This window comes from Nelumbo lutea, chromosome 3 (genome assembly GCF_056320005.1).
Source record: "Nelumbo lutea isolate HS-2025 chromosome 3, American lotus-T2T, whole genome shotgun sequence".
Lineage (NCBI taxonomy): Eukaryota > Viridiplantae > Streptophyta > Magnoliopsida > Proteales > Nelumbonaceae > Nelumbo > Nelumbo lutea.
Genome location: NC_142686.1, coordinates 91406040 through 91428210, shown reverse-complemented (window position 1 = coordinate 91428210; position 22171 = coordinate 91406040).

Sequence of the window (22171 nt, the reverse complement as noted above, 5' to 3'; positions counted from 1 at the left end):
ATATAAAACATTATAGAGTTGGTAACTCATACACAGTCCAACTATAAATGTTGCACTAAAGACAACTGTTGCCCAATCTAATTGTGTTCATTTATTTTGTTCATACTGCTCTGGTACCATAAAAGCACTGTAGGACTGTAAATCTTGCATAACCAAGCTATAAATGTTGCACCTAACATCAATATACACTTGACTGTAAATCTTGCATATGCAAGGAGTAATCTTTACATTCTTAGCTGCAACGTTTATAATTCATACTTAGGACAGGGCTTAGATCATGATGATACCAACACCATAAAACATGCTTTTCCTGTGCTTCATTTCATCTCCCAACCTGCATTTAACAATCAGTTTCAGTATGTTCGATGTGTGGTGGAGAATGGAGAAGTTACACAAGTAACAGATTAAAGCAGGACCACGTGTACCATGTGTATAATGAGTCTGGATCTCCTGTTCACACAAACTCTGCCCACGTCTATCCACATAAAGTTGCAGTCACACATGGATAACATCTCATCCTTTTACATAGTATTATGCAGGGGAAGATGTTCTCAATTCATGGGGGTAGTGTGTTGTGGCTAAACGTGGGCAGGTGATCCGGAGTCGTGTATAATAGCAAGTCTTGTTTAGGAATTTGGGTAAATTACTTAACCTCCCTTGTGTTTTATAGCAAATGTTTTAACCTCCCCTGTACTTTGACTTCTCTAAATTAGTCTCTTCATATTTTTCGGAAAATTATAAAGATCCCTTACCTTCCTTTAGTTCAATCCCCATCCGGTGGATTGCATTATCAACAAAACCTGTAAAAAGCGATTTGTTGTATGTTGAAGGGACTAGGAGTAAGGGTAGATGAAAAAGGACAAGGGTAGAACTAGTAAGAAATGATTTAAGTGTCAATAATTTAACAATGGATATAACTTGATGGAATAGTAAATCATGATTCATATAGTTGACCTCATATAGTTAAGATAAGGCTTGGATGATGTTGATGCTCATGAATGACAATATTGGAGTTTCTATTGATCAAAATACCACTAAATAGGCTTGTTTACATGTTTCAATAATGAATTTATATTTCAAGAAGTCTCTTTTCTTATTTATTGAAATATATATATATATATTGTCATTGGAATATGCCCATAAATTTTTGTATCCAAATTTCCTCTTCACTAGGATCCTAATACCCACCTCACAGTACTTGCAATCATGCATTGGGAATGTTTCATTGTAAATGAAAACGTCCAAGTATGGTAGATGTTTATTACATGTAGTTGCAATGTGCAGTGAGGTGGGTGTGAAGACTAGGGGTACAATAGAGGAGACCTGATCAATTCGACTAACATTACTCTTAACTACTAAGCTCAAATTTTAGTTCAAGTTCAATTTGAACTATATTTCTTGATTCGAGCTCAGTTTGATCAAATATTTGATGAGTTCGAGGCCAACTCGAAAGCTTGAAAATAATATTTTTATAGTATATATATAATATAATATATTTTTATATTATATAAAATATAAGAATATATTTTCACAATCTATATTATAAAACATATTTTTATATTCTATATAATATATGTATGTATATATTAATCGAACCAGGCACACAAGTTTTTGAGATAAACTTTTTTATTAATGGAATTATAGTTTGAATAACTAATTGAACTTGAGACTCAAACTCAAATTGAACTTAACAAAGTTGAGCCTGAACAATTCAATTAGATTCAAAATTTCGATACAATATGTCCCGTAATGGACGTCTCATATCGTAGCAGTGGCTTTACGATACACCTTTTTAAAGGGGTTTTGGAAACCACTCTTTTTTTTTAATAACAAATATGATTAAAAATATGCCCCAAAAATAAATTTTGAAAAAAATTAAAAAATATAAAAATACATTAATTTAAGTACTGATACACCCCTACCAAGGAGCATATTGATATTTTGAACCTTGGCCCCAGTAAATCTAAATTATAAATTTTAATCTCCACTAATTATTTTTTTTTGGGGTTTTACTATTCCGTCTACTCCTAAAAATCTGAACTCTACTGAACAGGTGGAATGTACACAGCATGATATCAAGTGATATCACCATTCCGTACAGCTTTGTAAGTTTATGATGTTTAAGGGTTTTTTTTTTTTTTTTTTAACATTAAAAAGAGGAAGAAATCGTTTGGTTTTGGGTTCACTTTGGTGGGTCAACAGATGAGCCATGCGAGTGGATTCTTTGTTTCTAGTTATCCCTTGTTTTATCTATTGCTAATGGAATATCCTTTTCTCTCTCTAAATCAATCAATCAATCAAAGTTCTAGACAGTGAGGTAGCGTTGGTTCATGGAAGTGTTAGGAGAGAGAACAATCACATGCTCCAACGGTAAGGCTTAAGGCCTCTGAACCACATATATACTTACAAAAGTTCATACAAGTTGATGGAATCATGGTAACACAGCAGAGAGAAAATGACAGTTATGTCAGTTAAAATAGTGAAACATTCTGAAGGCATTCTTCTCCAGTTAAAATGCAAAATTAGCTGTTTTTGCTTCCAATTAAAACAGTGAATCATTTGTAGTTAAAATTTGATGAGTTAAGAATACTTTAAAACAGTGATTCAGTTTCTTGTTTGGGTTGGGTACAGGGCAAATGTATACCGTGGTCCCTTGGGTGGATTGGGTGTTGTTCTTCATAACTTTAGCTTACAGAAATGCTCCAACTGTGGTCCTTCATTAGCTTTACTAATAATTCTGGACTGGCCCTCTAACTGCTTCCTCATTACACCATGCTTTCTCAAATGTCAGAGCTCAATAATGCAGAAATCCACTTGGCATTATCATCTTGATAATTTGGCCGAGTTCCTGTTACATTGGTAATAAACCAATTGCTGTCACTGACCTTGCATGCATATGGAAGCTTACAACTGCTATCACAACATTGAATAATGAATATATATACAAGAAGCATTAATTCTATTTCAGGGATACAGCAGGCTGATACCTTCAGCAAGGCAAGATTGACATCAAAAACTAGGCCAGTCCTCACATGCTGTGAACAAATTAACTGATGTAATAATATAAACCTAGCTAAAACCTTTGTTTGGGAAGGGTAAATTCTTTCTAAACCCAGCTTGAATTCCTGGTTGCATTGTTTGAGTCATCCAACCTGACCCATCAAAGGAAATGTGGGTCAGGTCAATAATTTTCACTTGTCTTCTACTAAAACATAATTTAGATGGTCGGCAGGTGTAATTAAATCAAGTCTCTAACTCTCTCTCTCTCTTTCTCTCTCTCCACATGCACACAGATACACCCAGAGGTAGTGTCTGGTAGACAGCCTTTGTGCATTATTGGAAGCCTTTCAAGTGACCTATTAGAAATAATATATATATAGGCGGAGATAGAGCACATGTCTTAAACCTTGGAAAACCATAAACACCCTTGTGAAAATTACTCCCTACCAATCTCTTGTCATCGTTGAGAACCCACTACTCATCCAATTTGAGGCATTATTTAGGTCTACCAGGTGAGTGGTTGCTATTGAGACCTAATCTCTACAAATGAAGTTTCAAGATTTTGATTGGTTAACTGCATAAGTGGCTTTCTGTTTCAAGAATTTATTGTTTTCACTTGTTCACATATACAATGTTTGCCACGTTTCTTTTGGGTTTAATTGCCAAAACCTTTTAGTAACTGATCAGTCCTGATTAGATCTGTTCCTGAGCTGGGCCGGGCTTTCATTCTTAATTAATAGATTTTTTTAAGGCCCAAGCCCGAGTCTGATTCGACCATCGAGCCTACAACTTGGGCCCAAGTCCAGGATTGGGCCTGAGCCCCAAGTCTAAAGTTCATGCCGCTGCTATCACTGAAGTGGTAGAACAGACACACAGAAAGAGAGAGAGAGAGAGAGAAATTATAATGTATATATTAAATTATTAATATATATGTATATTATAATAAATATTATATATTTTATATTATATAAATTAGTCAGGCCGGGCTGGGTTTTTTTTGGGCCCGAGGTCAAGCCTGCGGGCCTAACTACATGTCCAAACCTGACCGGGGTGTGGGCTGAGCCAGGGCTACCTGGCCCATGAACAGGTATAATCCTGATTAGCTGCACTACTCATGGCTGTGTTAGGGGGTTGTTCAACCAATAATAACGCCCCACCAGTGGTTATGGAGTATAATACTTGATGGCTGACGTACGTGGGGTGTTATTATTGGTTAAACAGTCCCCAAAACAGCCATCAAATGCACTACTTTGCATTAGAGACACAGTTTTCTCACACTTCCATGATCTGCAAAGAGATGCACCAAAAAGTAAGGTTTTTAAAACTGGATCGGACAAGAAACCGTTCTAAGGACTGATTCTCGGGTTGAATGATTCAGCCATCAGGTCTGAATGGATAGCCCGAGTCAGTGATTCACTGATTAAATCAACGATTTTGAGGTAAAATAAAACCGATTCCCGGTTTTTCTGGTCCGTTTTTTGGTGCAATACTCAGATATATAACTTTAATGATCATTAACTGTTCTAGTAGTTAGAATTGTGAACATTTGTATTAGTGAGCTTCACGCGCGGCTATATATATATGGCTCTCTAGCCCCTATAGTATCCATAACTGAAGAGTAAAGTTAGCATTTTAGTTTTTACTGCCCTGTAATTGATTTCTTTAGAAATAACATCAACGCTTCATGACTGCTCTATTTGTATCCAGTGTGAACAAAATAAAATTCTCTATGTTGCCAAATTAAAGAACTTAATTTGTCTGTTTGGTGGGCAGTTTGTGAGCTTCCTGTGCGCATGACACGTTAATTCCCTGTTTGTCTTTCTAGCTAAAAGACTATGTGATGTAAATACTCTTTTACCCCACACCCATGGAAACGTGGTCATGGGGAGGAAGCTCCAAAACAGCCAAGAGCTGAGGTTTTCCCTCTTGTGTCTTGTTGCACCTGGTTACGTAATCGAGATCCACATTATCCCATTCCCATATGCTTGATCAAGGCTTGACTCAGTCATCGATGTCGACAGACCTGAACTTAGTGGCTAGTCGATTCTGAGTTACAGGTCCAACTTTGCATGCAGCAGGAGTTAGATTTCCCGATCAGCAAATTTGTGGTCGCAGGCGGTACTGGCCATAACAAAACCCACCTATGACCCATCACAATAAAGGTGCATGAGAAAAGGCGTTTTCCAGTTATATTTTAGGAAACTACAAAGCTAATAATGAAAAATGCTTTCATGTATATGTCTCAACATGCTATTGTCCCCTAGTTAGCTTGCGATTTAATTGTAGCGCCATACACATATCTATACTTTATTCCATGGTTTTCGTACCGCCACTGATTCGGATGGTGGGATCGTTCAGGTTAGGAATTATTCAGGCAATCTATTTTGTTTTTATTTTAAATATAATTTTTGGATAAAAATCATTAAAAAAATCAATAACCTGTTGATTTAGACAGTTGAATTATTGATCTGTTGACCTGTTTAATAATTTTTGACTATTTTTTTATTTTTATAATTTTTATTTTTTTATCAGAACCAACCTGGACCATCCATTCAAACCAGATGATTGGGTCATTTTTCAAAGCCATAACTTTATCTGGGGGTGTGCATGAGCCCAACACCAACAGATTAATTGGACTGATCCTGCTGGAAGCAGCAATCAGAATTGCTCAAAGATTACTAACTAGTATAGTTGGCCAGCTCAGAGCCATTCAGATGGGGAAGCTAAGGATTTGGGAACCAGATGGATTTGTCTCCTTGCCGCGGAGAAGGGGTCTGCAATGAAATGAAATGATGATAAGGCGAGACTGCTGGTTGCATGTACCAAACCAAAGAGACCAATGGGAGATGTTGCTTGTTCTGTTCTCTCATCTCATGTGAGGAAAAGCTTTTATGGGGACCTTAATCATCAGTGGTTGGAAATTGGATTTGAAGTTAGAAGATATATGAGATAAAAAAAGGGTTGGAAGAAGAGAGATGGGTTCTCTGAATTGGTGCAATTAGGCCTTGTTTTGGGCACCAAATCGTGATGAATTGGGTGTTTGTGCTTTTGACAAGAGTGAGGTCTCCAAATTCTTCATGCAAAGACAAAGCAAAGCAATATTGCATATCCCCTAGCGCGCTAATATCCTTATTATCTGGGTAAAGTTGAAGATAGTGAGTGGCCACTGGCCAGTGGTTCAATTCCCCTGGGCCCCATTGTGGTCCTCATCAACTACTTATATAATGCATGTACATTATATTCAGCTATACTTGGAGTGCAGTACAAATGTACAATTATTACTATATTATTGTGCTCAGCTACAAAGCCTATACCCTCGGGACCCACCATATGAGACCTGATCTTTTATCTCCCAACAAGTTTATTTCTTTTTATTATTATATATATATTTTTTAATTTTGTGGGGCCCAACAAGGGTTCATCCCTTGATGCACATGTGGTGTTATTCTGTAGTTATTGATGTCTGAGTTATTTTGATGGTAACCAGCTGGTTCATCTTTGCTTAGATATTTGTTCAGTGGATATTGAAGGGAAAATTTTGCCCAAAGCAGATTGGATATGGAAACGTTTTGGGACCGATTTTTGAGTTAAACGGTTTGATTGTTTGGTATGAATGGATGGTCCGTTATCTGAGTCAGCGGCTAATTGACCAAATAAACAGTATTTTTGGCCTATAAATACTTTTAGGATGAAAAACAACTGGTTACCTGATTCATTCCCGAATCAACCATTTCAACCGTCTGACCAGTCTGGTTCGGTCCAATTTTCAGAACTATGGCTTAACATACATGATTAGCTGGAATAACTCATGGGTGTCTTAGGAAATCAACTATGGTTATATTAATATTCACAAAGATGACAATCGACTCTATCACCATTTAGGGTTGGAGAAATGCATGCATCGCCAAAGTAACTTATGGAGGATGATTTGACCCGATTTACTGAGATGATGACACGTGGATTTGATTCAGTACGAACAACAGTTCAGCATTATGGCCTGACCACAACTAAGTAATGAGCCTGTAGAGCAGTTCGCTACGTCATAGCTCGCTGTAGGGGGAGCTCGCTACAACGCGAGCTCCAGGTCCCCCGAGCTATTAAGAAGGGAATACTCCAAGACTATTTCAGCTCGCGAGTTAGGGAAACCAGCTCGCTCTAGCACCTGGGCAGAAGAACTGCCCCAAAGACCAACCTTGATGAGGGTTACTTCGAGGTACCCCTAAGAGCTTGCTACAAAGTAGCTCGTGGCAAGGATAGCTCGCTACGAAGTAACTTGCGACTGAGTGATGCGACGCTCTCAGGAAGCTTCCATCTGACAATACCGTATAGGTCAGATTGCGCTACGTCTCTCGACTGGCAGCGCAGTCCTTGTCCTTTCTACAGTCTACACCCACGTCTCTCGACAGATGGAGGCGTGCCTGCCCCTTTGGGACGTGTCACTCAGCCAAGCGGATAGTACACTATAACGATCACCTGCACAGACCTAGCAGGTAACGACTGCGACAGAAGCCCAATGGCGGTTACGCCCGATTTGACAAGAACACCCCTATAAAATCCTTTTAGGCGAAGGGGAGAGACACATTCACTCACTTTGGAATTTTCATCTGAACTTGAATTATCTTACTTACTCACGAGTTAACCTCGCGAATACAGTGATCTAGCGCGACCTACACTCTTAGCCTTTTACACTCTTTTCTTCCTCTCTAGCGTTCTAACTTAAGCTTCGGAGTATTCTTGCCGGGCAAATCCCCGAGAATCCTTCTTCTTCGTCTTCTCAGGTGCCATCCGTTGCCAACAAGGAGCCAGTCAGCAGCTAGCTAGTAGTGCCCGGATCGTGCCGCATCATTTGGTGCCGTCTGTGGGAAAAACCAAGGTGGCCGATGACCTCAAGTTGAAGCGACCTACGGAGCAAAGCAAAGAGCGAGCTGCACCCACAGAAGAGACCGTCTCCATCCCGGCCTTGGCGGAAGACCCAGCCCGAACTCTTCAGATTGGTCCTTCCATTAAGGAGCCCCTGCGATCTAAACTGGTACGTTTTTTACTTGAAAATTTAGATGTTTTTGCATGGTCTGTGGCAGAAATGCCCGACATAGACCCTAGCATCATAACTCATAAACTTAATACTGATCCTGTAGTTAGGCCCGTTAGACAGAAGAAACGCAACCTAGCCCCAGAGCGATGGAGGGCAGTCGACGAGGAGGTCGGGAAGCTCCGTGCAGCCGAATTTATCAGGGAAGTCCATTACCCGAGCTATGTGGCCAACCCCGTCCTGGTGAAAAAGGCTAATGGTAAATGGCGCATGTGCGTCGACTACATCGGCCTGAACTGAGTTTGCCCAAAGGATTGCTTCCCACTTCCCAGGATCGACCGCCTAGTGGATGCGACCTCGGGGCATGAGTTGCTGAGCTTTTTAGACACCTACTCGGGCTACAATCAGATCAGGATGGACCCAGCTGATGAAGAGAAAACTGCCTTCATAACTGAGCTCGGCCTGTACTGTTACAATGTCATGCCCTTCGGATTAAAAAATGCCGGGGCAACCTTCCAAAGACTTGTAAATAAACTGTTTGAGCCATTGATTGGTCAAAAGATAGAATGTTATGTATACAACATGGTCGTCAAAACCTAGCTTTCTTGTGACTTAATACAAGATTTGAGTTTAGTTTTCAAAATTCTGCGTAAATTCAATATGAAGTTGAACCCGAATAAGTGTGTCTTTGGAGTCACCTAGGGTAAATTCCTGGGGTATATGGTGAACCAACGCGGCATTGAGGCCAACCCGGACAAAATAAAGGCCATCTTAGATATGAGACCACCTCGAAAAGTGAAGGAAGTTCAGAGGCTGAACGGTAGAATAGCCGCTCTGAGCAGCTTCTTATCCAAATCGGCAGATCGCTGCCTACCCTTCTTTAAGGCAATTAAAAGCAAAGGGTTTGAATGGATCCAAGATTGTCAGCTCACGTTCGACGAGCTCAAAAAGTATCTCGCTAGCATACCAGTCTTAACCCGGCCCGAGGAGGGCGATGTTTCAGATTTGTACCTCTCGGCAAGTGACGAAGTGGTCAACTCGATACTAATAAAGGAAGTAGATCGGGTCCAACGACATATCTACTATGTTAGTAAAGTGTTGCAGGGAGCATAAACGAGATATCCAAAGATAGAAAAACTGGCATATGCACTGGTCATTGTAGCCCGAAAACTCCGTTCGTATTTTCAGGCTCATACTATTATCGTCCTCACCAACAGACCTCTGAGGCAAGTCTTACTCAAGCCCGAGGTCTCTGGTCGATTGACGAAGTGGGTCATTGAGCTCAGCGAGTACGACCTCCAATATAAGCCGTGAACTACTATTAAGGCCCAAGCCTTAGCAGATTTCATTGTGGAGTTCACTTTTAGCTCCAAAGTCCCCAGGTCGTTTGAGCACGAGGCCCCCAGCTCGGGTGAGCCTAGAGCTCCCAGGCTGGTTGAGTCCGAGCACTGTGAGGTAGCAGTCAGTGTGACATCTCTCCTAGTTAGGCCAAGAGCGAACTGGGATGTGGAGCCCTGAATCCTTCACATAGATGGCTCCTCGAACCAGTAGGGCAGCGGAGCTGGAATAGTTCTGCATAGCTCGAGTGGCACGAAACTGGAGTATGCACTATGCTTTGAGTTCACGGCATCCAACAATGAAGCAAAGTATGAAGCATTGATAGTCGGGCTAGCTCTAGCCCAAGAAATAAAAGCCAAGCACATTATCATCTACAGCGACTCCTAGCTCGTGGTCAATCAGGTCACAGGAGAATACGAAGCTCGCGAACCGACTATGATTGCCTACTTAGCCAAAGTACAGGAGGCCCTGCTCAACTTCCAGTCATACTTCATCAGGTAAATCCCAAGGTTGAAGAACGCTGAGGCCGATGCCCTGTCCCGGTTAGCCAGCCCCAGTGATAACACCATGAGGACCGTGTACATAGAGAACCTGCCTTGGCCTAGTATTCTTAGGGGGGCATAGGAGGTCGCTCCTGTCGTTGAAGCAGAGCCAAGCTGGACCGACCCACTCGCGAGCTTCCTACTACACGGCTGTACTGAAGATCCTACACGTTCCCCTACCTGCGCTGCTTGCGACCTACCAAAGTCGAGCTCGTACTCCGCGACACTCATGAGGGCCTGTGCGGCGGACACTTGGGGGGCAGGGCCCTCGCCCAAAAAGCACTACGATAGGGATACTACTGGCCAACAATGAAAGCAGACGCCATTGAGCTCATCAGAAAGTGTGACAAGTGCCAGAGACATGCCAACATCCACCATCAGCTCGATGCAGACCTCAAGTATCTCACTAGCCAGTGGCCTTTCGCGCAATGGGGCACCGATATACTTGGACCGTTTCCACCAGCAACAGGCCAAAGGAAGTACCTAGTGGTCGCAGTGGATTATTTCACCAAGTGGGTAGAAGTTGAACCCCTTGTAACAATCACAACCCGAAATGTTCAAAACTTCTTTTGGAAGAACATAGTGTGCCGCTTCGGGTTACCTCGGGTATACATTTCTGATAACGGTAAGCAGTTCGAGGACATCAAATTCTAGAACTGGTTTCAAGACATGGGGATCCGACAGAACTTCACTTCGGTCACACATCCTCAAACAAACGGTCAAGTAGAGGTTATGGACCGAGCTATTCTTCGCGAACTCAAAGCGCGCCTAGACCGAGCTACCCAACGTTCTATGGGCTTACCGAACCATAGAGAAGACCGCCACAGGAGAAACTCCCTTTAACCTCACATACGGCACTGAATCAGTCATCCCAACTGAGATTGAGGTTCCCTTGTTACGACTGGATGCATATGACGACAAGACAAATGAAGACGAGCTACGTACCAACCTCGACCCACTCGACGAAGTAAGGGACCTCGCATATATCAGGACCACAACTTACCAACAAAGAGTAGCTCGGTACTATAACCCTAGGGTCAAGAAGCGGAACCTCTGCGTTGACGACCTGGTCCTTCGAAAAGTTATGGTACCTGAGCCTGACGTTGGTAAGCTTGGACCGAATTGGGAAGGACCTTACTAAGTGAAACGAATTCTCGGGGAAGGAACATACGAGCTCGAAACCCTTGAAGGGAAACAAGTACCTCGGGCATGGAATATTGTCAACTTAAGGCAATATTACCTATAACTACTAAGTAGACCATGAGTCACTCGCAGGGCCTAAGGGCCAAAGTGCCGAGCTAACACGGCCTCGGCGCAATAAGACCTAATCGCCTCTATGGCACGGGCAAACTACAGAGTAGACCATGAGTCACTTCCAAAGCCTAAGGGCCAAAATGCCGAGTTAACATGACCTCGGCACAATAAGACCCAGTTGCCTCCATGGCATGGGCAAACTTCAAGGGCAGACTATAAGTCACCCCCTCAACCTAAGGGCTAAAACACCGAGCTAACAAAGACCTCGGCATCAAGAAAGACTTAGCCACTTTCGTGGCGAAGGAAAAGTATGAAATATCAGAGGCGTAAGCAACTCGGGTTTAAACCTCACGAAGCATAGCTCATCTCAGTACATTGGTTGAACTGAGGAATAACCAACAAATATATAGTTCGGGCATACAAGGTAATCACTTCGCAGTATACCATAGAAATGCCTTAAACGTTAAATGACAGCTCAGGATAACAACTACCGAAAAGTCCTACTTCGGGCATGTAGCTCTAAAAGCTCAAGTGATGAGATCGCTTTAGCAAAAATAAAGGGAGCACGCCATACTTACACAAAAAGGGAAGATTCATTACCATTTCAAAAAAAAATCAAGCTAAACAGCTCGAGAAAGTTTAACAAAAGGTAGAAAGGGCACAACCGCCCAACAAGATCTTTTCAAGATCGGGTTTATGGTACCCGGGAGCCACCAGAAATCAGAGCAGAAAAACCAATGCCGCCAGCCTCAGGGGTCCATCTCCTCCACCTCGTCCTCATCCTCCGGGGAGTCAGGTTCTTCCTCCTCCGCCTGGTCCATCGTCTCGAGAGACAGGCCCTTCATGGTGATGCCGTCAAGATTGAGCCCAGAAAATTTCTTTCGGACCAACCAGCGATAGAGCTTGAATCCAAAGCGGTACGAGCTCGAGCCATACTCCACTTGGAGGTCATGATACTCTTGGGAGTCATTGAAGTGCCAGACCACCCTCTCCTGCTCGGCCTCCACCATGATTTCGAAGTCCCGAGTTCGGTTCAGAAGTGTGGACTCCAAGTCTCGAACCTGTTGGCGAAGGAGCTCCCTCTCCGTGGCCACCCTCGACAATTCCTCCCTGTAACGTGCACTCTCGTCGGAAAGCCTGGCGATCTGTGTCTCCTGGTCTCGGACGAGCTGCTCATGGGACTCGCTTCCCTTGCGAGTGTGAAGGAGCTCACCCCGGGTCTGGTCAAGCTCGCCCTGGAGCTTCTGAACGATGACCCTCTGATCGTGAGAATCGCCGGAGTAGATGTTCATCTGGAGGGCCATGGCATGGATGGTAGAGTTCACCTACCAACAAGAGACTAAGGTGAGAAGGTAGCAAAAGGAAGCAAAAAAATGAGGAGAGGGGAAGGACCACTTACCACCATACAGTGAGAGGCGGCGAGTGTGGCGAGATCCCTGGGCTCCATCTCCCCCCACTTAGCGATCTCCTCATTGCAGATCTCCCTTCGGCTCTTCCGCCTGACCACTACATAATCATTAACACCCTCCTAGTTCCCCACTGGGAGCCGCGGGTAGGGAAATGGATGAGAAGGACTAGGAGGAATCACCCCTTGCTGTGGGAGCTCGCCCTCCTTGAGGCCAACTCCGCTAGCACCTCCTTCAGATGGAGGCAGCGAAACTTTAGGCGGTGGAGAAGTGAAGTCTGGCTCTGTAGACTCGAACTCAGTACCCCCAGAGGTGGGAGTCCGTTCAAGACGCGATCTCTTCACTTTGCGCTTTTGGTTGCTTGAGAGGAGGCGGCGCGCGTCAACACTAGACATGATGGCTGCCAAAAAAACCATAAGATATTAGTTCAGTAAGAAACAAAATGTTTGAACACACAATATTGTTACAAGGCTCTACGCGACCTAAAAAGGCAACCTACCTAGGCTCAAGCCAGCCTGCACGAGCTTCTCCTCGGTCAAGTAGTCCAAACAGAGGAAGCCTACTGATGCCTAGGACAACATCGTTTTCCGAATTTCAGGGTCCAGCTCGGCCCCGAGGTCCTAGATGGCGCCCCTCCAAGAAGTTGGGAAGGGCCACCCCTCGGGGTTACGGACCACAAAATAATCCCGCTTCCAGGCGGGAATCTTGTTTGGCAGCTCGTACAAGAGCTTATAGCCACGCCGGGGAGAGAGGTAGTAAAAATGCCTTTCCGGAGGAACTCCGGGAGTGACATTTTTAATACAGAGAATAGAAGCAAAAATGTCAAGGTTCAAGGGGAGGCATTTCTCATAACACAAAGAAATGGTCCCAACCATGTTCCGGATAGCGTTGGGATGAAACTGATCGGTGGTAACATTAAAGTGGTTTAAATCTCCACTATTAGGGGGTGTAGGGAAAGACGCAGGCCAGCCTCAAGTTGTTCCTAGAAAATAACTATATCGTTGGGACCATGCTCCCCAGGGAAGTTACTAGTGGGGAGGCTATAGACATGGTCCCTAGGAAGGTGAAAATAGCGGATTAGGGACTTGAGTCTCTCCGTCGTCATAGAGGTGGGACCGAAGGTGTCAGGCTCCATCCCCCGAGAAGTAGAGGCCACATCACAGGAGGCCTCTCAAGCCTCCGGAACCTGCTCCCAAGCTCCCCCCGAGCTTGAGGGTATTACGGTATGGATATCCAGACATGATTGACAGTGATTGAAACTCACTGGAAAAGACGAAACGAAGTGAACAAAAGAGCTTGGGTAGAGTAGATGGATGTGCAACCTCAGAATCTAAAGACAGCAAGATAGCAAGAAAGGAAATGAGGCCTAGGGGGCCCTCCTATTTATAGTTACTGTGCCTCCGAATCAACGGCCCAGATCGAGGTAGATCTGACGGTTCATAGTCAAGCTGACCGCACACCTTCTGAAACCGAAATGTGACCGGCTGCATGTCTCCCATGATTGAGGTAATGGCGGTTGCACGACATCCGGAGTTAAGAGCCACTTCAGCGCATTTTTGGTATTCAAAAAGTCAGAAATTCCTTGATTCCCGCGCACGCATTTAATATGAGCAGTCAATCAAGTTTGAATTTCGGTAAAATCAACCCTTTGCACTTCATGAACTCCTCACGCTAAGGCAACACTCTTAGCCTGAGGAGTGGAGGGCAATTGATGGAGATGATGACACATGGACCTAACTCAGCACGAACAACAGCTCAGCATCATGGCCTGACCACAACTAAGTAATGAGCCTGTAGAGCAGCTCGCTACGTTATAGCTCGCTATAGGGGATCTCGCTACAACGCGAGCTCCAGGTCCCCTAAGCTATTGAGAAGGGAATACTCCAAGACTATTTCAACTTGCCAACTAGGGAAACCAGCTCGCTCCAGCACTTGGGCAGAAGAACTGCCCCTAAGACCAACCTTGATGAGGGTCACCTCGAAGTACCCCTAAGAGCTTGCTATAGAGTAGCTCGCGGCTAGAATAGCTCGCTACGAAGTAACTTGCGATTGAGTGATGCGACGCTCTCAAGAAGCTTCCATCTGACAAGACCGTACCGGTCAGATTGCACTATGTCTCTCGATTGGTGGCACAGTCCTTGTCCTTTCTATAGTTTGAACCCACGTCTCTCGACAGATGGAGGCGTGCCTGCCCTTTTGGGACGTGTCACTCAACCAAGCAGATAGTACACTATAACGATCACCTGCACAGACCTGGCAGGTAACGGCTGCGGCAGGAGCCCAGTGGCGGTTATGCCCGATTTGACAAGAACTCCCTATAAAAGCTATTTGGGCGAAGGGGAGAGACACATTCACTCACTTTGGAATTTTCATATGAACTTGAATTATCTTACTTACTCACGAGTTAACCTCGCGAGCACAATGATCTAGCGTGACCTACACTCTTAGCCTTTTACAATCTTTTTTTCCTCTCCAACGTTCTAACTTAAGCTTCGGAGTATTCTCACTGGGCAAATCCCCGGGAATCTTTCTTCTTCGTCTTCTAAGGTGCCGTCCGTTGCCAACAAGGAGCCAGTCAGCAGCCAGATAGGAGTGCCCAGATCGTGTCGCATCAGATGCCATATTTCTGAGTATACCCTTTCGCCACCAGACGAGCTTTGTAGGTCTCAACCTTACCATCGGGGTCCTTCTTCCTCTTATAGATCCATTCGCAACCAATTGCTTTTACCCCGGAGGGCGGATCCACTAAAGTCCAGACTCCATTGGTTTCCATTGAGTCCATCTCAGCTCTCATGGCATCTACCAATTTCAAGGAATCTATGTCCAACATAGCTTCCGTATATGTCACGGGATCCTCCTCACAAGTCATAGCTTCCACCAGGTAACTATCCTAGTCATAGCCAAAACGGACTGGAGGCCGGGAAACCCAGGTAGATCTTTTAGGTTGGTCACTACCTGGAACTTGTGGGACACCTCCTATTACTCTTGAGCTCTCCTCATCAAGAATAACTTCCTGACGATGATTGTTCAGGATGTAATCATCCTCCAAGAAATGGACATTTCAGCTACAGAACACCTTCTGTTCTCCCAGGCCATAGAATAGGTAACCCCAAGAGCCTTTGGGGTAGCCTATCAATAGGCAACGACTGGTCTTGGATTCCAATTTGTTCGCACTTGTTCTTTTAATGTGTGCTGGACAACCCCAAATCTTCAAGTGTCTCACACTTGGTTTCTTTCCGGTCCAAATCTCATAAGGAGTCTTCAGAATTGATTTGGTTGGAACTCGGTTCATCACGTATATTGCAGTCTCCAATGCAAAACCCCAAAAGGATGTGGGTAACTCTGAGTGCACGAGAAGTGACCGGACCATATCTAATAAGGTCTTATTCCTCCTCTCTGACACACCATTTAGTTGTGGTGTATCAGGAGGAGCTAGCTGTGATACTATCCCGTTGACCTTTAAGTAGTCCCTGAACTCATCAGTGAGATACTCGCCACCTCGATCCGATTGAAGGGTCTTAATTTCTCTCTCTAACTGTTTCTCGACCTCTTGTCTGAACTCCTTGAACTTTTCAAAGGATTCAGACTTGTGTCTCATTAGGTTCCCGTAACCATACCGAGAATAATCATCGATGAATGTAATAAAATACACGTGCTGGTTACAAGTCCTAACACTCAGGCCCCACAAACACCAGTATGTATAAGGTCAAGTGTGCTTGTACATCTTTCAGGTTTACTATTAAATGGTTGTTTCATCATCTTACCCTAAAGGCAAGGTTCACAAGTGGGAAGATCTTCTACAGTTAGAAAACCCAAAGGACCATCATTTACCAACCTTGTAATACGATCTATATTAATATGGCCAAGTCGGTAATGCCATAGGCACATGGGATTAACTGTATCACAGATTCTTTTCTTGGGGATATTATCTGACGTAGTTTCGGCTATGTTAGTTTTCAAAGAAGGATGAAGAACATAGAGTCAATTCTCAAATTCTCCGTATGCGATGAATTTATTATTTCTTTTAATAGTAATCGTATTACCAAAAAGAATAGAATATCCATCCGCACACAATTTTGAAACAGAAATCAAATTTCTTCTCAAATTTTTTACATAAAGATAATCTTTCAGTACAATTATTCATTCTCTAAAAATTAACTCTACGGTTCCTATAGCCATAGCTGCAACACTTGTATAAGTCCCCAAGTAAAGAGTTACTTCTTCGTCACTCAGTCTTCTGCTTATCCTGAACCCCTGTAGTGAGTTACACACATGAGTTGATGCCCCAAAGTCAATACACCAGGAAGAATAAGTCATCAACAAATTGGTTTCTATGACACATGATTCGAAATTACCTTTATTGGATTCCAGGTACTAAAGATAATTCCTCTTCCAGTGGCCGGTCTGTTTGCAGAAGTGACAAGCATCCGATTGTCTATCATTCTTCTCCTTCTTGGACTTGGTGGCTTTCTTCTGGGCATCTTCTTTGCCTTCCTCTTTTTCTTGCCCAACTTGCCAGCTTCAACAAGCATAGCAAGAGGCTCATCCTTATTAATCAGTTCTTCAGCCCTCTGCAACATATTGCTTAGTTCCTGAATGCTAACATTCAGTTTGTTCATGTTATAGCTCATGATGAACGGATTGAAGGAAGGAGGCAAAGAATTTATGATGGCGTCTACCATAGTAACATGGTCCAGCCTGGATTCAAGAGCCTCAAGTTCATTGATGTAGCCCATCATCTGAAGACAATGGTCATGAACTTGCTAACCCTTGGACATCTATGTAGTCATGAACTGCTTCAAGACCTTCTGCCGAGTAGAATAATTATGCTCTTCGTACATTGTTTTTAGACTATCCAATATGTCATTGACCAGCTCGATCTAATCAAACTGCCTCTATATTGGATTGTCCAGGGAGGCAATGATATAGCATCGTGCCAGCAAATTTTTCTCTTCCCACTCAAGGTATTCCCTCCTATGGGTCTTAGAAGCCCTATCACCCGAACGCTTCGGGGCAGGGTTTTTAGCCACCTTGTCCAACTTCTCAAAAGTTAGGACCAACATAAGGTTACAGTACCTGTCAGCATAGTTTGGTCCTTTAAGTTTGTTGTCATCCAACAGCTTTGCAAATTGTCCGTTTGCCATTTCTGATAAAAAACAAACATCAGTCTACAACCTAATTTGATTCATGTTATCTACATAGATATGGCTTTTAATCTATGTTCCATTTCCATTTATTCATCTCTAAGATTTCCCTCCCATCTCAGTGACGGAGACAACAACTTATGTCTCTGAAAATGTGGGAAATCACATAGGGTGCATGGAGCCAACTGTTTCGGGTGCATAACCCCACCACCTTTCTGTGAAGGATCATATCCACTCATCATATGAGCTTTCCCTTTGGCCTTTGTCAAACAAGGTTCATTGCCATTTTAGGTTAAACCTTTCTGTCCAGTGAGTGCTCACCCATCATATTCGTGAACGCCAAGGTACCGTGAAAGAGTCTTCCATTTTAGGATAGGCCCCTCCCACATCAGTCTATGATGCCACTATCATCTTCTGAAACATTCCAACAGATCCAACAACACATGGATAGCCTAATTTTGTGGTGTGTCTCCTCATAACTGAATGACCAATCTTCATGCTAATGATGGAAGGCCTTCAGAGAGTTCATCCTATGAATCTCCCAATCACACGCACTCATATTACAGGAGGGAACAAAGTTATTACGCCCTAGTTTAATTTAGGTCAAACCAAAGTGGCTCCCACTGACTTTCATAAAGCCAGATTTCTGGTAGGCCCTAAACGGCTAGGGTTTCACACGGATCCTTTTCAGGGGTGTGGGGCCCACCACTGAGGAAGGTCATCCAATGACCCATAGGGACACCATGGCAATGATGTGCATTCAGCCATGGTGTGCGCATGAGCCACTATCGTATCTGCTTGGGCCAAGTACTTATGGCCCATGTACGTTGCACATCACACATCCATACATCACATGCAAGGATATAATTGATCCAATCAATTAATATCTGTAAAGCCCATTATTAAAGCCCAAATTAATCCATAATATTACTGATTAATATTATCTAGGTAGTTGGTGGGCTTTAGCAGTTTTAACTCCTTAAAATTGGGCCTTACAAGTGTGGGCCGAATTAAGCCTTACAATTAAACATCAATCCCTTGACCCATAAGTGGGAAAATAGGGCTGAGAACAGCCCCCATCGAACCACAGATTCGGTCCAACCAGTTTGGTCCAATCTGGTTCGAACGGGTCTAGGGTTTGATTTTTAATTCAAGAATTAATTCAAGAAAATGATTTAAAATTAATTACTAATCAAAGACAATAAGAAATCAGTAGCAGGGCTGTTCGCACATCTCAAAACTGCAAAACATATATTAGATCACAGTTTGTAGTTTCATAAACTGCAAACCGTAGTCTAAAAATATTAAATCTACGAAATCTCCTTCTCTTGCGCATCCAGCTTCGATCTTGAATAAAACAAATAGAAAACCCTAATTTTCTATTAATATTACATCAGATCAAATTCCTATACACTTAGTCTAAAAATTAAAAAAAATAATTGATTACAGACCAGAATGTAAAAATCTACAAATCGCAGATATCCTGCGCCAATAAAGAGTTCAATCTCCTTTGTACGAACAACCCATAAATCAAGAAAATTATAAAGAACAATTCTAAATAAAATTTAGATTTATAAAGAATTAATTTTAGATCATTCGCCCTTGATTTGGGAAACAATTTCCTAGAAAAACCACAATCTGCGCAAATCAGGTAGAATGCCTTCTTCCCATTTGCGCAAGTTCAGATCTAGTATATTTCGGTTCAAGATTTGAACCTGGCTCTGATACCACTAAAGGGATGAGAGATCCATCATATGGATGGCTGAACCCTGCAGGAAGTTAGGGTGAAATTTCAAAAATTTCTCTCTCCCATATGGGAATCACATTCCCTGTTTTAGAAAATCTGCATTTTCAAGGATCAATCTTGAACCAAGAACCGAATCAAATCTGAAACCAAAAGGTAGGAGAGGGATATACCTGATGCAGAGTAGAAGTAACTCCCATTGAAGGTGTCCACACTCAAAGAAATCTCCGAAGACTGCTCCCATTGAAGATGACACAGTGTACGGTGGAGTAGAATCAGTAGTGTTTTTCCCAAGAACCGAATCCTTCAGCAAGAATTCGATGGAGGCTATGAGCACGACTTCAGATCAGACTTTCTCCAAAGACTGATATCAAGAAACTTTCTTGATCGCTCCTACGGTGGAGATTGAACTTGCAATGGCGGCAGTAGGAGGAGGGCGCAAGAGCAGAAGATGGCGCATTCTCAAAAGACTTCAAGCTCCCCCGTCTCAACAAGTATCGCCGGTCGTTTGACCCAAATGACCATATAGACGCCTTCCAGTCGCAAATGCACCTGGAGAGGGCCAATGAGTGTTGCATGTGCATGGCCTTCTCCACCACTTTCAGAGGAGTGGCCCGCACATGGTATCAAAACCTGACACCCAGATCGATAAGAAGTTGGGCGCAGTTCGCGCAAGCCTTTACGTTCCACTTCGTTACCAACAAACGGTGCCCGCGAACTGAGGAAAGCCTTCTCAACATAGTCTATAGAGAGGGAGAGTCCAGTCGGGGCTATATCAAGCGGTTCAACGATGCGTGAATGAAAATATCGGGCTTGAACCCTGTCGTGCGCCTCGTAGTAGCTAAGAAGGGCATGACACATAAAGAGTTCAAATGGTACATGGTCGTCAACCAACCGGCGACCATAACTGAATTCCTTAAGCTCGCGGACAAGTTCATAGCCACGGAGGAAGAGATCAACCAGAAGGGCGAGGGCGTGCCCGAGAAGAGGAAAAGAGAAGGAGAGTTTTCCAGCCAAGGGGCAACCGAAAGAAAAAGGATGCAGCTCAGGGAGCAAAGCCGGGTTAGTCGTTCCAAGTCCTTGTAGCGGACCGAACTTATTACACCCCACTGAATGCAAAGTGGGCCGAAATCCTGATGGCATTCAAGGACGCCCCGTATGTGAAGTGGCCACCCCGCCTAAGGGGGAATCCCAATGAAAGAAATAAGAACTTGTACTGTAGTTTTCATAGAGACCACGGTCACAGTACCGAAAATTGTTAGAACCTCTACGACGAGATAGAGGAGCTCATCCGTCACGGATATTTAAGGAATTTTGTACAAAATAATAATAATAATAATAATAATAATAATAATAATAATAATAATAATAATAAGGCAGGTTGGCAAGGGGAGCACGGTAAGGATGCTCCCGAGTCCAACAACAAACCGGCTGTACAGTCATGGAGGTAGCCTCCGGAAGAGAGGCCGGTTCGGGGCACCATCCACGTGATAGTGGGAGGATCAATCGTCGCAGGTTATACTTCAGCAGCAACTCAGACGTCAGTTCGTGAAGCTGCCCGGGAAGAGCAAAATCCTCCAAAGCGGCCAAAGACAGAAGAACCAATTTTCTTCATGGAGGACGATACGTGAGGGGTCCACTACCCCCACGATGACGCGCTTGTGATAAAGCTAAGGATCAACGACTTCGAGGTCAGGCGCATCCTCGTTGATTCAGGTAGCTCGACACATATTCTCTTCAAAGTCGCGTTCGACTAACTTCAGTTGCAGGGAAGTGACTTGAGGCCTATGAACACTCCTTTGGTGGGCTTCAGTAGAGAAGAGGTCAGGCCCCTTGGGAAAGTAATTGTACCTGTGGAAGTCGACACATGACTCTCCGTAGTCAGACTCAACCACAACATCCTGGTGGTCATGAACCCCTCCCCATACAAGGCCATAATAGGTCGGCCGATCACCCACATCCTACGGGCGGTGGTCTCCACTTATCATTTGGCAATGAAGTTCCCTACAGACTTTGGTGTAGGGGTAGCACGGGGCGACCAACTCAAGTCCCATAAGTGCTATGTCGCCGCCCTAAAGGTAAAGACCAAGGTGGCCGACGACCTTGAACTGGACCGGCCTACGGAGCAAGGCGAAGAACGAGCTGCACCCACGGAAGAAACAGTCGTAGTTCTAACTTCAGTAGTAGACCCAGCTCGGATGCTTCAGATTGGTGCTTCCATCTAGGAACCTCTACGATCTAAACTGGTAAGTTTCTTACTTCAAAACTTAGATATTTTTGCATGGTCCACGGTAGAGATGCCCGGTATAGACCCTAACCTTATAACTCACAAGCTCAATACTGATCCTGTTGTTAGGCCCGTTAGACAGAAGAAATGCAACCTAGCCCTAGAGCGGTGGAAAACGGTCAATGAGGAGGTCTCGAAGCTCCTTGCAGTTGACTTCATAATAGAAGTCCATTAGCCGAGTTGGGTAGCCAACCTCGTTCTGGTAAAGAAGTCTAACGACAAGTGGTGCATGTGCATTGACGACACCGACCTAAACCGAGCCTGCTCGAAAGATTGCTTCCCGCTCCCCAGAATCGACCGCTTGGTGGACGCGACCTCAAGGCACGAGTTGTTGAGTTTCTTAAATGCCTATTCGGGCTATTACCAAATCAAGATGGACCCGGCGGACGAAGAAAAGACCACCTTCATCACAGAGTTCAATCTATAC